We start from the raw sequence: 11,076 nt of genomic DNA on the forward strand, positions 1-11,076 counted from the left end.
CCCTCAGTTTGCTCCATTTGCTGTGTGGTAACTCGAAAACCCATTTTTAGAGTGTTTGTCCCAGCTAAAGGGGTGGTTGTACCTGGCTCTGCAGAGTAGGAGAGATTGATAGAGGGTACAAGGAACATTTCCTTTCCTTGTGTCATACCCCTGTACAGGGACCAGGCACAGTCCCAATCTTTGCCCACTCTGCCCCTCACAGAATTGATGGGCAGAGGTGTGAGCATCATCAAGTCTCACTGAATTGTAGTTCTGGGTACTGATCTTTTAAGATGCTCAGGCAGCTTGAGCACAATCACCAAGGGTCTCTACCCACATTGCTAGAAACTCCAAGTTGTGTTGAGTGGTATAAGAAAAGGGGAACATGGCCCAGCCACAGGAGCTAGCCCAAAGCAGATGGAGCTGACACAACATTCTACAAAGTGTTATTAATCAGGTAACTAATGCCTGCGTTCCCCTGGGTACATACCACTTTTCTCAGCACTCCCCCAACTCTGTGCTTTAAGCCACAATTTAGCCGTAAGCAGGTATAGCAACCATAGCAGAGCTTTCTTCTAACACTCAGGGCTTGTCTACATTACTGGCTGGATCGATGGGCAACGACAACGATCGATTCAATGGGGGTCGATTTATCGTGTCTAGTCTAGATGCGATAGATCAACTGCCGAGCGCTCTCCCGTTGACTCCAGTACTCCACCAGGGCAAGAGGTGCAGGTGGAGTCAACAGGAGAGCGTCAGCCATTGACTTACCACAGTGAAGACACCGTGCTAAGTAGATCTAAGTAAGTCTACTAAGTTGCATAACTTAGATTGATCTCTCCCCCCTCCCCACCCCCAGTGTAGACCAGGCCTCAGTTTACACAGCAATTAAACACCCACAGCTGTCTCATGTCAGCTGACTCAGGCTTTTGGGGGTCAGGCTAAGGGGCTGTAATGTTGTGATGGGGGAGGGTCCCAAAACCCAGGCACCAGACCGAGACTGAATGTCTGCATCACTATTTTACAGCCCCACAGCCTGAGCCCTGTGAGCTTGAGTCAGCTAATATGCGTTAGCCACTGGTGTCTGATTGTTGGGTAGACATAACCTAAGTCAGTGGTTCTCAACCAGGTGTACGCATACCCCTGGGAGTACTCAGAGATTTTCCAGGGGGTACATCAACTCATCTAGACATTTGTCTAGTTTTACAACAGGCTATGGAAAAAGCACTAGTGAAGTTAGTACAAACTAAAATTTCATACAAACAATGACTTTTTTATAACCTATATACTGAAATGTAAGTTCAATATTTATATTCCAATTGATTCATTTTATAATTATATGGTAAAAATGAGAAAGTTAGCAAGTTTTCAGTAATAATATGCTGTGACATTTTGTATTTTTATGTCTGATTTTGTAAACAAGTAGTTTTTAAGTGAGGTGAAATTTGGAGGTATGCAAGACAAATCAGACTCTTGAAAGGGATACAGTAGTCTGGAAAGGTTGAGGGCCACTGCCCTAAGTGACTTCTATGCCATAGCCCCCGTTCCAAAATCCTGACAAAGGATAGAGACTTAGAGCCCAGAAGAGCTAGTCATCGACATGCCAGATGTATGCCAAAGCTTGTAGAAAATGACCTGGCTCAGCAAGTCTATGAAAGAGCTTGTCTGCATGCGGAGTGGAGGGCCATACATGGGCTGACAGTGGCAGCGTCCCGCAGTTGCCTTTGACCAAGGCCACAAAGACTCGCTTCTTCCCTCTCATACTAAGGCAACTCTCTGTGGGGATATGTTAGCCCACATCTCATCTGACCTCTTCCACAAAAGAGGAGTGTAGTATAGTGTTCACCCCAGTGGCCTGATGGCTAAGGCACTGGCCTCCTAAGCAAAGGATTGTGGGTTCAAGTCCCACCTGGGGTGCTCTTTTCTTAGATGCTTACAGCCCTTGGCTTGACAAGACAACAAAGTTGGCAACTCCTCTGGCTGCCATGGTTTGGTGGCTACTTGTCAGCCTGTAGGAAAGTGCGTGGCTTCTTGAGGCCCTAGGAGACCCTTGCAGGGAAAGCAGGGCTCTCTTCACAGACATCGCTCTTTTCTCGCTCTCCTGCCTCCACGGACTGCAGACAAGTTGGGCTTTCTGGCTCTCTTGAGTCTCAGGGAAAGATGACCCCGAAGCACAGCATAACCAGCAGAAAGACGAAAGAGCGACTACCACCGTCTTCTACTGCAGGAAGTCCTGCTAGGGAGGGCCAGATGGAACCAGGTAGGAGCACCAAAGGGCCCTTGCGAAGGTCTCTGATATCCGGAGGCCCATCCGCTACTTTTGGAAAACTCAAAGCCGGCAAAAGTCAAAGACGCATAGGGGAAAGAGTATAGTCAGCAAGATTCAAACCTGCACATGCAACAGCCAATGATTTCTGCTCCATCATCTTCACCTCCTGGCCACGACTACAAAAGTGCACTTGCGCTACAGCTTACCCAGGAGAATCTGGAAGGTCTGCCCCTTTGACTATGTTCTCCCTTGGGTATCTTCTCTGAGTTTCTCATTTGTTTTACTGCTCTTCCCTCAAAAAGACAAAGCGGCTTTCAAGCCCCCACTGCTGGCAACCTTTGACAGGCGCATGCTACCCCATTGGAAAGTTGTAGCCTGTCTGTGTCCCTCACATACCCTTCCTCCCTGGCCTCCACAGCTGAGCTGCAGAGAATTCCTTGTTGAGCATTCATTTGGAACAGTGATGGACTCCATGCTCAGGAGGAAGTGTTTAGACAAGACAAATGAAGAAGTCCTGGGCTGCTAGTGATTTACAGTGAGAGGGAGCTACAGTAGAAACGAAGATAGTAAACATTGTTCAAGTAAAACATGCCTTTTTAGTCAACACTCAGCAGGAGTAAAACACACTCTGCTCCCTCCTTGAGCTGTGGTTTTCTGTTACTGTGACCTGCCCTTACTTGTTGCTGCCCCAGCCTGATTCAATGGTTATTACAGAGAACAGAATAGGGAGCCTTCCTCTGATCCATTGCAATAATGCTCCATTCCCTGGCCAGCAAGGTGCACTCACACATCAGGGAATTGATACCGTTGTGGCAGACTGGCCCCAGATACTGAACACACCTTGGCTTTTCTTTTAAAAGACTTCCTATTCTGGGGTAGATACAATTTTCAGTTGTGCCCAGACAGATAAAAATACAGGCCATTTACTGAACAGGTGAAGAGACCAATAGGGAAATCTGCACTGGGTGCAGATCTGGATTTGGGCTGCTGGTGAGATATGCACTGGTGAGGAAATATGTCCCGTGACTTGTGCTTGTCGCATTCTGGGCTGTGACCCAATTCCTGACGCCCTTCTCTACGGTGAGATGTCCATCTAGCCACTATAACCATGACATTGGCATTGTCTCACACTGAAGCACAGCATAATCTGATTTCACAATCACCACAGCCATATACTTTCTTCTGTCTCCACACTTAGGTGTGTGGGGCCTTGCCTGGCCAGAAGTCAAAGGTCATAGAACCATAGGGTTAGAAGGGACCACAAGGGTCATCTAGTCTAACACCCTGCCAAGATGCAGGATGTGTCATGCCTCTTATCAGCTGTCATATCATAGCTTCCCCAACTGAATGTTACTTCCCACCTGGGTCTTATACAAACCAGCCATGCTGCTATAATTCTTCACCTTTAAGGGGGCATAATCACAATTTTCTTGGCAGGATTCAGCAGGAGAAATGATCAGGTATAATCCAATCATAATATTGTATCAGGAAGCAAACAATAATCAATACTTTTCTTAGAAAAATAAAAATCACAATGTAAAAGAGAAAAAACAGAAATCTTACAATCCATCCACCCCACTCCACCCCTCCCCACCCCAAAAAGGCTGTCTCCCTCATATAAAGGCCAGAGAAAGAGTGATTTCTGCTTATACAGAGTCAAATGCTATTGATAGTTCAACTGCTAGATAATCCACCTCCATGGTAAATTCATTCTTTGTTTATACTTGAGTCCTTTTATTCTACAATGTGTCAGTGTGAAAGGCAGCTGTTTATTCTAACCATAGTCTCACTGTGGAGTCATAGAAAAGCACCAGTATACTTTATAAAAAAACAGTAATCCAATTTTATGTCTTTCTGAATATGTTTCATTCTATTAAGTCATTGCAGTATCCATATTTATGTTACAATTATTTTCAGTCCATTTTTTTAAGGACTTATCAATGAGTTTACTTAAAGGTTATATAGGAGGATACTATAGGGATTTAAAGGATTGTGTGAAAATTAATGTGGCACCTACAAGAATCATACAATAGCGTCTATCGTCTATGCAATACCTATATGCAAAAATAAATGCATTATCATTACTCTGTAATATCCTAACTCATAGCAGCTAAAAAAAAAGGGTAGGGAGTGGAAATATGCTTGCTCACCCAGGGCGCTAAAATGCTCTGGTCAGAATGTGAAGACAACCAATTCTTTAGAAGGGAACTGCCCTGTGCATCTCTGTGGTCTACTAACAAGCTCCACTGTTTTAGGGAGCCCCCATCACACCACCCCAGCACATGATAGTTAGAAAGCGGAGACAAATGCAGTGACCCTGCCCCACTCACCCACCCAAGATACACCCAGTATGTTGGTACTACTAAGATAAAGAGTTGGAGGGGAACCGCTGTATTGCCCCTAATGAAGAGAATCCGCTGCTGGCACTTGATGGAAAAAGGGGATCCCCATGCCACTGCTCTGCCACTCTGGGACTGGGTGGGTTTCCTTGCCACCGCCACTCCAAGTTGGGAGAATGGCCCTGGTGTGGGAGCAAGGCCACAGGGGTCCCCCCATTTCATAAAGTGCATAGGGCTTTGCTTGGTCTTAATCTGGCCCAGAGTGCAAAAACTATAACAAATGTAGTGCAGTCGGTGACTGTGTTATTATTAATCATTATTGTTATTATTGCCTTCCCATGGAGCAGCTAGATTCCCTCAACACTGCACAGCACTCTCTGATGAGTGGAACCAGGGGGAGGGAGGAAACTGTGCTGGGGAAGCAGCCAACTTTCCCCTCTGTGTAGGTCACTGGTCCCCAAAATGTTGAGGGTTGTCCCCTCCCCCCCCATTCCCCTTGTCCATACCCCTTTGCACACACACACCCAGAGCCGGGGGCAGGAGCCGGGCCGCAGCTCCTGTGGGAGGTGGACAGGGGGAAGGGGACTGAGGCTGGGGTCGCAGCTAGGGGTGGGACTGGGGCTGGGGATGGAGCCACGGCCAGGCCACAATGTGGGCGGCTGCCGGGCCCAGGGGTGGCAATCAGGGCCCCAGCTGGGTCTGGAACCATGCCGAGGCTGGGGACAAGGTAAGGCACAGTGCCTGGGACCACAGCTGGGGGCAGGGATGGAGCAGAGCTAGGGACAGAGTGGGCTTAGGTGGTACCATAGGGGGGCGAGCCCTACAGTTTAGAGGCCTCTGGTGTAGATCATGAAAGACCCACACTGAGTTCTTTCAATGCTAGTTTTAAAAACATAGTTGTTAGCATCTGAATAGTACAGGAAACCCTCTAAAAGTGTTAGGGACAAAATACATACATTTTCACTAATAACAGTTTCTCTTGCATGCTTATGAGTTTCTATTGTAGGTGCTTTAAGTTATATCTAGGCACAATACAACCAAAGTCACCAATGGCCAGTGGATAAATCTTGATCACCCTGTTTTATGGAAGGACATGTTGCCTAACGCCCCCAGAAAGTGATGTTTAAAATGAAGCAGCCTTACTGTAATTGAAACCATATGCTCTAAGGTATGAATAGGAGCATTCTCGTGCCGTAATCAGGAGGGTAAAGGTAGTTAGCCATTGTATAAATACGGACATGTATTTATTGCCTGAGGAATGAGCAGGCCATTGTGCACTACTGCTCGCAATATGTACACTTGCTTTACCTGTTCCCTTCTGAAACCAGCAAGATTAAAAGTGATCAATATTTTGGCATTTGCTCAAGTGGCACTGTTAGAAGGCTTTCCCTCAACCCTCCCACTTCCCTGGTTCTTGTCACGCAGACAGCATGCAGCAAAAGACCAGAAGTCCAAAGCACAGACAATAGATGTTTATTGGGGTTAATTTCCAAGCAAGCATATTCCAAAGCCCTTCACACCAGTCAGAAATGATAGTGTCTGTTCCCCAGTGTTCCGTTCCCAGCTCTGAAGCTGCAGAGCCTTTACCCCGTGTCCCTGTTCCCCGTTCCCTATTCCCAGTTCCTGTTCCCCCCTTTAGCAAACATGATTCCACTTTCCCTTCCACTTCCTGTTTGACCCCAGTTTATATAGTAATATTCTCAGCTATACCTTAACCAATCATTTTACTAAATTTAACTAACCAATCCTAACATATTGTAACATAATTCTCTAACCAATTATATCCCACTACCCTAATTAACTTACACCTAGCAAAATTAATTATACAGCAGACAGAAACAATTAGAGAACCAGACAGATTAACAATAGAAAAGTGCAGGCCATAAAGATAAAACATACAAAAATGAGGGTTTCACAATCATTGATAAGTGATTTCTTGCCAGACAGGATGCTATCAAACTAAGTTTTCTTTAACCATCTTTCTCTGGTGGTGATGGGCATTATCAGGACAGGATTGTATTCCTAACGGCCCAATAGCACCTTGTTTCAATGTGACTAGTTTGGAATGTGAGGAGGTGACCGGTCGCTTCCCAGTTTATGGCTGCCCCTGCTGCTTAGCCAAAGGCCTTAGCCTAAGAACAAGGCCTCAACTATCCTAGTGAGAGAAGGCCCATACACAGGCAGACTTGTGATTTTGATTCTTTGTTTTATATCTCTATAATTAGCTAAGTGATAAAATACACCTAAGTTTTTAAAGTATAGGCCTTTGCAGGCAGGCCTGAATATCTATTCTAACAGGCACGCTCTCTCACATTTAATAAAATGAAACGGTCAACTTTAAGTGGGTTTGATCCAGCTACCAGTGACTTTTTAACTGCACTGTTATAATGTGAATAGGAAGCACTGCACAGAATGGAGAGCCTTTGGTCACACAATTCTTCAGTTTTCACTTCAGAGCATAGGCACCAACTCTTTGGGTGCTCTGGGGCTAAAGCACCCACACAGAAAAATTAGCGGGTGCTCAGCACCCACCAGCAGCCAAGCTCTCCCTGCCCCCATCTCACCTCCTCCTCCCTCCCAAGTGCATGGCATCCCTGCTCCTCCCCCTCCTTCCTGGCGCTTCCCAACCCCCTGCCGCCTAACAGCTGTTTGGCAGTGCTTAGGACTTTCCCGGAGGGAGCGGGAGGAGCGGGGATGCAGCGCGTTCAGGGGAGAAGGCGGAGAAGGGGGTGAACAAAGAAAAGTTATTTATTTGTTCCCATAATATAAGAACTAGGGGCCACCAAATGAAATTAATGGGTAGCAGGTTTAAAACAAATAAAAGGAAGTTCTTCTTCACTCAGCGCACAGTCAACCTGTGGAACTCCTTGCCAGAGGAGGTTTTGATGGCTAGGACTATAACGGTTTAAAAGAGAACTGGATACATTCAAAGAGGTTAAGTCCATTAATGGCTATTAGCCAGGATGGGTAAGGAATGGTGTCCCTAGCCTCTGTTTGTCAGAGGGTGGAGATGGATGGCAGGAAAGAGATCACTAGATCATTACCTGTTAGGTTCACTTCCTCTGGGATACCTGACATTGACCACTGTCGGTAGACAAGATACTAGGCTGGATGAACAGTATGGCCATTCTTATGTAAGGAGGTGGAATGCGGGAGGGAATGGGGGAATGGGGGTAGGGTGAGGGCGGTGCAGGGGTGGGAAGAGGCAGGCCAGGGGCGGGGCGAGGGGGGGTCGAGCACCCACTGGGCAGAGGGGAAGTCAGTGCCTATGCTTCAGAGCAGTACATATTTTAAACATGTAAACATGATGTCAACAGGTAGGACAATATTATTTAAAGTACTGAACCACAGCCTCTAATGCCTCTTAAATAAATATGTGTGTGTGTCGTTCCCCCCCCCCCGCCCCACAAAAGTCTAGTTTCACTCTTCTATCTCTTCAAGAGCATTATGTTCAAAGAACAAGAATGAAAGCTAAGCAACTAGATTCCCATGGACCTCTGGTCTATGAAACTTTTCATCTGGTAACCTCTTTGTTGAAGAAGTCCCGTACTTAAAAAAAAAAAGAGAGAGAGAGCAAAAGAGTTCACAAGTACTGACATGCAGCAAATTCTTGGATTTTAGATGACCTAGTTATGCAACCCGTGTCCTATTTTACCGAAAGTAACAATATGCTCCCAATTTCAAAGTTGAAATTCTCAATAAAAAGTCCATCTGGATATATTTAAGAAACCCACATAAAACAGATGGGTGGGAAAGTTGGCAGTATTTTTATTTTAGCCATATATAAAGAGCCATAGCAATTTTTGTTTGTTTATTCAATGTAATAATCAAGGCATTCAGCATAGTTCTTGTTGATCCAATTGGAATGGATCAACTTTATATTAACTTAATTGTGCTGTGAGCATAAAATTTTCTAAGTACCAAAAACTTCTCCTTCAGTTGGCAGGCTAGTGCCTTTTGATACTCCTGCCAAATGAACAATGCCTCATACTGGGGGACTGGAAGCAAGAGGAAGAAATTCCAGATACACCATGCTAATCTTTGCTAGATAGGTAATTTTATACTGTATAATCGTATTTCTGTTCTAAATTAACTTCTGCAAGTACCAGACTGTGCCTCCAGATCTAAACCCTCCCATATAGAAGTGGTTGGAAGGGGAGAAAGTCAACTGCCTCTGCAGCATTGTCCTTCTCTGCTTTCCAGGACACCACATAAGGTTGGGAAGTGCCTAGAGCTAAATTACCTTTCCCACAGATCCTCCACTGCAGCAGGGATCCTCCTTTTTAAGAGAAGTAACAGGGGTATCAGTGGCTTGGGGGTGGGGGGTGGGGTGCTTGGTGTTGCCATGGCATCAAGGGGAGGCGGAAGGCATGCTGAGGGGCCAGAGCTAGTGCAAAAGCATGATGCCCCTGTATGAAAGGCCTTCCCTGCCTATTGACCCCTAGCCTGCTACGGTGAACAAGTATACTCCTAATTCCTTATAAGATTTCTGAGGCACGAGACACAAATCAGAGGCCTACTGTGGGTTTGTTTTCAGACCTAAGCTCCAAACCCTAATCTAATTCTAAATTGGATCCAGGGCTGGCTCCAGCTTTTTTGCCACCCCAAGTGGTGAAGAAAAAAAAAAACAAAAAAACCCAGATTGAGTTGCCGCCGAATTGCTGCCGAAGAGGAAGAGAGGGAATGAAGGATTTGCCGCTGAAGACCTGGACATGCCGCCCTAATAACGCATGGAGTGCTGCCCCCTTTCTATTGGCCGCCCCAGGCACCTGCTTCCTTAGCTGGTGCCTGAAGCCGGCCCTGCCTGGATCTGAAGAGGACCATTTTTTAGTATAAATCACTGGAGGGACAAGCACCACTTGCCATCGATTTAGTAGATTATCGTACAAGTGGTTATTTTTAAACAATGGACTTTTTCAGGCTACATATCTATCTGCAATGGTGTGGCTCCCATCACCATAGTATCCCAGCACCTCACACTCTAATCTATTTATCCTATCAACCATGAAATAGGGAAGCATTATTATCCCCATTTTACAGATGGGAAACTGAGGCTAAGTGAGTTGCCCAAAGTCACACAGGGCTTCTGGGGCAGAGCAGGGACTTGAATTTCCATCTCTCAAACCCTAAGCTGGTGTCCTGACAACTGGACATCCTTTTTTGGCACAGCATTTATTTTTTAATTCCCATTTTAGACCTCTGTCATTTCCCTTTTAATCAGGTATTAATCTGATTTGTTGATGGTGGATGCAGAGGATTTTTGGCTCTTACCATTAAACAAAGCTGGGGAATGTGTTCGGTTTGTCTCCTCCTGCTCTCCCTTTTCCTGATGCTTGCTGTCCCGCTGCCATCTCCATCCCCTAACATTCCTTGGGCCTGAATTTAAAGTGATAATCCCCTCCCTCGTAGTCTGACAGAAGTGACAATTACATCTCCTCCCTATACACAGCCTAGGAGGAAAGGCAGGCAATTGTCTGAGGGGATTAAGATTTCTATTGAACAGGAGGGCTGCCTGACTTCCTCAGTCTCTTCACATGGGTCTGTTAGACTCCTGCCATCTCTTCCTTGTGTGGCACTGCTCTGAGCTGGAAGGGATACTGTATTAGTGTCAAGGCTGAGGACAGAATAAAGAAAGGCTTTGTTTTTAAAAAAGTCAAAAGGGCATCAAAGGCAAATCTGGCTGGAAAGTGCGTATCAGTTAAAGCTGGAGTGACACTGGGTCATATTCTGCACTCATTCATACTAGTGTGAATCTGGCATAACTATAGTGTCATATTAACCACAATGAGGTTTTTCAGATTTGTACCAGTGTAACAGAGAGCAGAGCTTTGGGAAGGTCTAAGTACAGAGCTAGTGCAAAAGTCCAGAGGTGGGAGGCACTCATAAAAGCTGAAAAGATGTGGGACTTTTAATGTTCAATTATCCTTTTAAAATACAGACCCTTAACAACAGGATGGGACTTCTGTTCATTGATACAGATACAGCCCCTTTGAGTGCAGTGGAAACTGCACTCCTCTACCCAGGTGAAGCATTTGATTCTGTGCCAGGATTTAAAAAAACAAAACAAAAAAATACATTTTAAAGGCCCATCCCATCATTTTTATCTTCATGTATCTTATAAGACAGGAATGTTATTCATGTACCAGTATTTATACAAAAACTTCTACTAACATAGGAAGGGTTTAAATTCTAGGTGTTATACTGGTACCTTGCTAGTGAGAATTATTCCAAGGAATAGCCTGCTGCCTTCAGCTCAGCTAGTGCTGAACTACTACTCTGTCCTTGCTTCAGGCTAACACAGGCAGCTATTCCCTACCCAGTTGAAGTACTTGTCTTCCCTTCCCTGTCAGTTATTCACAAAGTAATAGGCCAGGTTTGAACTTTGCTGCCCATTTCGCTGTGACCCGCTGACTGGAGAGACACAAAGTTTACTTTATTTAAACAAGAGTTGTCTAGAACTAATAGGGCTGCACTGACGTTTCACGTGTC

Source organism: Dermochelys coriacea, chromosome 1, assembly GCF_009764565.3.
Source record: "Dermochelys coriacea isolate rDerCor1 chromosome 1, rDerCor1.pri.v4, whole genome shotgun sequence".
Classification (NCBI taxonomy): Eukaryota; Metazoa; Chordata; order Testudines; family Dermochelyidae; genus Dermochelys; species Dermochelys coriacea.